This window comes from Bos grunniens, chromosome 4, assembly GCF_055505025.1.
Source record: "Bos grunniens cultivar Pamir isolate PY7600 chromosome 4, Bosgru_T2T1.0, whole genome shotgun sequence".
NCBI classification, from domain to species: domain Eukaryota; kingdom Metazoa; phylum Chordata; class Mammalia; order Artiodactyla; family Bovidae; genus Bos; species Bos grunniens.
Window position 1 is genome coordinate 60,429,814 of NC_141168.1, and position 6,283 is coordinate 60,436,096.

The 6,283-nt window shown below is 42.2% G+C and overlaps 1 long non-coding RNA gene across 1 annotated transcript; it reads right to left on the minus strand.

Moving 5' to 3' along the window:
* Window positions 1-509: 509 nt before the first annotated feature.
* LOC147374234 (uncharacterized) lies at window positions 510-2,634 on the minus strand. The gene is made up of 2 exons (XR_015163220.1): window positions 2,576-2,634; window positions 510-1,405 (listed from the first exon to the last, which is right to left on the minus strand). It is a non-coding gene; the product is annotated as an uncharacterized LOC147374234 (long non-coding RNA).
* Between the last annotated feature and the right edge of the window lie 3,649 nt (window positions 2,635-6,283).

A 6,283-nucleotide genomic window follows, 5' to 3' on the forward strand; every position in this document is an offset into this window, starting at 1 on the left:
TCCCTACTCCCCGCCGACACACGGAACCTGTCACCCTACCAATGTGACTTATAACATTTTGCACATCCATTCTGCTCTGCAGCTTTCAGGCCCCATCTGCTAACTCATATAAAACAAAATTTATATTAAATGGTATATTAGAAAAATCATCACGGCCTAAATTGAACATCATTTGTCAGGAAACAGAGCATATATGCCAATTTTGCTTTTGATTCTTGGCTTGGCCCATCTGAGTTCTAGGTGGGGAAGAGGACAGTGCCCCCTGTCCTCTGCAGTGTTGCCCCTGACAACTCCATTTCCTAGAGCAATTCTCATCTTGAGGCTGAGTGGCTGAGATGCTGACCTCCTTAGAAATTCAAATCAGCCTTTTTTAGACCTATTGTTAGAAAAGCACAGCCCTAAAACATCACATTCAACTCAGTTTCTCCTATAGTTCTTTGGACTGCTACGTCTGGGGAAAATTAGCAGCATCAGCTTGGGCAAGGGTTAAGAGAAAAGAAACGAAGCTGTAAGGTTAGAATCAATATTTAACTTGGTTTCTTTGCTTCTTAGGGACTTGTTCATTTGACACGTGGGATGAAGGAACATTGATGGGGGGTTTGAGGTAGAAGGGACTGCAGTTTTCAATGACTGAGGGGCCATGTACAACACTCCATATTAGGTGAACGATAAATATCTAGGATAGCTGTTCTTCCACCCACTTGACAGAGCGGGAAACTAAAAGTGGGCAAGTTTGTTATTTGCCCAACATCAGTTAGCAGATGGCAAATGAAGTAATGGATTTCCAGTGTCTTCTTCTAATTAAGTAAGGTATACCAAGAGGAATCTAAGGGCTGTTTTCCATCTTGTATATGGCATTTCTCTAGAAGAAGAATCTAGGACTAAATGAAATGTGGCCAGTCCTTGAAAGGAGGAGTCAGGGAAGACTTCATTGCAGGTTGAGAGCTGAGATGTGGCACAGATATGAGAGGACAAATTATACGATGAAGTATATTCCCTTTATACATCCCAAACTGGAGTTTGTTGATTTCCTGAACACCTTCTTGAGCTCTTCTGATAATCTGAATTTCGCTAATTTCACTGGCATTGCTTATTACATTTTGATTATATTTTGAGTGACTATTAGGGCTACCGTAGTAGGTGCTTGGCAATAGCTGAGATTAAATATCTCATTTAGTCCTCACAACAAGTTGCGGTGGATGGAGTAAGTATTGTCATTTCCAGTCTATAGATCAGGAAACTAATGCAGAAAGTTACATAGTTTTTCCCAAGTCCCAATCCTAGGGCAGAGTGGGATTTACCTCCAAGGTTATGACTCTCCAGTGTGTTCCAGGTAACATCCTCTGGTTTGAAGCTCCACTGAAGGCAGGAAGAGTGGCTTGATTTTGTTTGTTTCTAAGTTTTCCTTTAATTGGAGAAGAATGTATTATCAGTGAGTCCCTTTCTTTGTTCCTTGCTGCCTTTGTCCTTTTAATATCCACAGTCCTGACTCATTCCACTTTGATTTGGATTTCAACCAACTGAAATCTAATCCCTGACCCTCTTAGCTAAGACAGAGTATCAAATATTAACCCTCTAGGGAAAGCGTTTTAAAAAGAAGACTCTGAAAGGGCAAAAGGCCTTTAAGACTCAGATGCTCTACTAACAAAAACTGAAGCAGGCTGATGGGAAGATGCTTTTGAGAGGAAAGATCTCAGAGCTTGAGAACAGGTAGAGAAAAGGTGTGGCTCATGGCCCTGCAGCATTGACACAATTTGTGAGCTCATTAGAAATGCAGAATGTGGGGTCCACACTTTCACAGGATCCCCAGGTGATTTGGGAGGACGTCCACTACAGTTTGGCAAGCACTGGTCTAATCCATACTCTGACTTGGTCTGAACTCAGGCAATAGGCTGGGCTCAGAGCTAGAACTGAAAAGGTGAATTTGAACTGTCTTTTTCAGGTGATCAGGCAAGAGGGAACTTCAGGCAAAGACAGCAGAAAATCAGATGTAGGCCTATAGGAGCTGGCGGTTTGTCGGGAAACACAGCCGACTGATTCAAAACCGAATAAAGGGGCCAACCTCATCGTGTGGTGGATGAGTTAGCAAAAATCTACCCATCAAATCCAGTCCACAGTGTTTTAGCTTTAGATAAGCAATTTCTAGCTTTCCCTTCATGAGGGTAAATGTAAAATAGTCTAAAATTTGTATTAGCAGTTGGTGAGTTGGCCAGATCCCTTTTCCTCTCGGAGCCAGTGCATTCATTCCTCTCACAGCTCAGTTCATGAATTAACTATTTCCCCTGGAATTGAAATTGTAAGAGCTTCGCTGAGCAAAAAGCAATTTTGTTCCCCTCTGATTTTTTTCTAAGTGCAGGTTAGCTTGAAGCTCCATGCCACCCTGCTCTGCAGACATGCTCCAAGCTGACCTGTTCCTCTCTCCCCACAATGTCATCTCACAGATAAATCAGAACTTAAGAATCAGAAGAAAAACCAGCCTTAGAATTTGGCATTTTCTCTGCTTATCACACTGAGTTCTTGGCAAGTCTTTTAAACTTTAAGTGTTTAAAAATTTCCCTAATATAATATCATTTACCTTGCCATCTTCTCTGGGGGTGAAGGTTAATGAGATGATGCAGCTGCTTTGATCTCCTGGGGAGAAAAAGAAGCCTATAAATTTATCACAGACAATGACGAGAACAAGATTTTTAAAGAAAGGATAAATCATTAACACAATTACAAATCTTCATTAATCATGCTATCTCCAGGCTGGTCTTATTTACAAGTGTGGCCATCGAGGTTATTCTGATGAGCAAGGGCTTAGAGAAGGTTCTATCTCTAGCACAGAGGACCCTTTCCTTCTCCTACCGCACACTTTGTAATGTGTCCCCATTGCCTTCCGACATCCCAAAACTTCCATTTTTGTGTTTTGACCTTTGCTCACCTCTTCAAGCTCAGTTTTTATCATTGCCTATCTCTCCTTTCACTGTAAGCCTATTTTCTGTTCTTTAACACACCAGGCTCCCTCTTTCTCTCTCTCTCTCCCTTTAGGGCACTTTCTTATGACATTTACTATTCTCTTTGGTCAGAATACTGTTCTTCTCTCAGCTTCTCAACATCAGCACCTGGGCCAGTTCTCAGGGCCCTGTTGGGCTCAGCTGCCTCCTCAGGGAAGTCTCTCAGGATCTCCCAAGCTAGGGTGGAGAGGGTTGCACATGGTTCCCCTGCATCAGGGATTTAAACCCTTTCTAGTAATTCCCTGCTTATTCACCATTCTCTCTCTCTAGACTAGTGGCTCTCAGCTGTGGTGGCACATTTCATGGGACACCTGGGGACATTTTGAAACTGCAGACATACAGATCACAGGCTAAGGAAATTACAAGCTCTTGGAGTAGGATTCAGGTATCGGCTCTCCTGGTGATTCCAGGGTACAAGTCAGTTTGAGAACAACTGTTACATTTACACTATATAGAGCTCAGATGCATCTGACTCTTTGCCATCTCATGGACTGTAGCCCACCAGGCTCCTCTGTCCATGGGATTCTCCAGGCAAGAACACTGGAATGGGTTGCCATTTCCTCCTCCATGAGATCTTCCTAATCCAGGGACTGAACTCGAGTCTCTTGTCTCCTGTGCTGGCAGGTGAGAACCACCTGAGAACCACCATACTAAGCTGTAAAATCCCAAGGGGTCACCACAATTACCATAATGTTTGGTATGTAATTGGCATGCAATAGAATTTGCTGAATGAAAGAATGAATGAGGTGTTTCAGTCTCAGCTTTGCAGATCCTAAACTTTGGCTCCTGGGTCACCACCAGAGGATGAGGTTGTTAGGTACTTGAGGTTCTAAGATTCATATTCAATGGAAACCAATTAACTTTATTTTCAGGAAATGCAACCAAATCAACCAGATACTTTTATCACCTTTCCTCTCCTGTTCCCAATCATGAGCTCCTTCTTTTCCCAGTATGAAAGTCTCCTCAGAAAATCAGATTAAGATTAGATAAGAAAAGGGAAGGAAGTTGAAGGTCTTACAGGATATTTTTATTTGGCTGTGATGCTGATAAACATCAACTTTCTACTATAGAAATCCCATGGATATGCTTGGTATTTGAGATAATTTGTCTGGAAGGGCTTTGAAACCATAAAAACAGTATTGTTATTAGTATTATGCATTTCACTTATTCCCATAACAAGTATTTGGAGGGTCTTTATGATTGCACTAGATAATAGAAATATAAAATGGAAAAAGGGCTGTTGCTGCTCCTACAGGGAGAGCATGCAAAAGTGTCCTCAGAAAGGGTCGCTGGCACCCGGGGTGGTGAATCTGGGAACTCAGAGAAAGTGAGTGCTATCCAGCTCTGTCTTCTCCTGGAAGGTTAGTATTGTAAGGGGAGAAGCCATCCTGCTGGTGTGCAGTTCACCAAGGCCTCACACAGTAATTATATCCATTACTAAGATGAATAAATTATGGGCCATTTGGTAATTTGGATGCTTGAGTTCCAGGTACTAGAAAGCCAAATAGATTCATCTAAGTACAAAAAGATTTAGTTGAGGGATCAGGGTAGTTCAGAAAGTCAAAACCAACATCAGTAAAAAACCACAACATAAAAGCAGAGCCTTAGGAGTGCTGTGTCTAGGGCTTTTGTGAGGACATTTTTTTTTTTTTTAATTATGAAAGCATGCTAACACAATTACAGGAGACTTGGAAAATGAAGAGCAAATTTACATATAGTTCCACTATATATTACCATTATTTTTAAGTAGGTAAGATTTTGAGTTGGAGTTTCACTATCATATTCTCAAAAATAATAGAACGAATATACAGAGAAGTAGAAGATTATAGCAGACCTGAAAAGCACTATGAACCAATTCAACATAATTAAGATGTATACAATTTTCATACAACAGTAGGATACAAATTCTATTTCAGTTCCCATAGGCTGTAAACTAGGAGACATTGGAATATATCCAGGGACACTAAACAAGGTGCAAAAATGGCATGGTGTAAAGGTATTGAAATCATACAGAGTCTGTTCTCTTATCACTATGAAATTATAATTATGTTAGAAATCAACATCAAAAGATATCTGAAAGTAGCCCGCATATTTTTAAGTGTAATGTGACGCTTTCTTCTGAAGTCTTTTGAGACTAGGAACTTGGGCCCCCTTGGTGTCACCCACCTCTTCTTCTCTTGTTTGTAACAAGGTCCTTCTTTCCTCCTGCAGGTGTGTTTGGACAGGCAGTGGGCCCAGAGGCAGCAGAGGGCTCTGGACTCAAATTTTCCCAGTCTTACCTCCAGAGTGGAAAGGGCTGTCTCTGCTAAGCTCAACACACACATTCCATGGGAAGGACTCCAATTTTCCAGGATGAAGATGTTAAAACCCCTGCCTAGTCACAGAGACAGAGTACAGGTGTTACCTGTATGAGGACCAGAGTGCAGGTCCTCAGATAAGGCTGATGATCTTCTCAGAACAGTACCATCTGCAGGCATGTGGTTATCAAAGGAGACTCCTGAGTCAATCAGATACAGAAACAGGATTCACAGGCTGAGGCTATTATTAATCTGTTATTGCAGATCTTTAGGAAAGGAACAAGGAGTTCTACTTGCCTCTCTGTAGGTGATTACAATTACAGTTGTCAGGGGGAGTGTGTAATTTACTTGGTTCTGTCTCCTCACAAGAAAAATTTGAAGTGACCGACGTTAAAGCCCTTGGTGCATCACAACTCTCAGTGTTACAGCTCCATGTTACAGCTCAGTTTTATTTAGAAAATAAAGGAAAATACATCCTCGAGGCGTGAGGGCATGCTGACCCAAAAGACGCGGGGGCGGGGTGGGGGGTGGGGGGTGGGGGAGAGAGAGAGAGAGAGAGAGAGAGAGAGAGAGAGAGAGAGAGAGAGAGAGAGAGAGAGAGAGAGAGAGAGAGAGACTGCGCATGCGCACACGGAAGAGCGCCCCTCCCCCGCCCCCTCCAGCCTTTTGGCTCTTCTTTTTATATATTTTTTCCTCCTCCCTGGGCCTGCCCTATGTAAATTGGGCTAGCCAGGACTGCTGTTTGTTCTACCTGAGGTCCTCACTCCCGTCCTTGGACCTTCCTTTGTTCTATTTTTCGCAGGCTTTTCCCTTCCTTGCCTTTTAGCCACTGCCATTCTGGACTCCTTTTTCCTATTCTACCTAAAACAATGAAGGAGAATGTAACTTTTGCAAACCCTAGACTCAAAGTCCATCTGCTTAGAAATTGTGCTGACTTACTTGAATGTTTCTACCAAAATTAAGGTGACATTTATTGCATAGTGTCCCAAA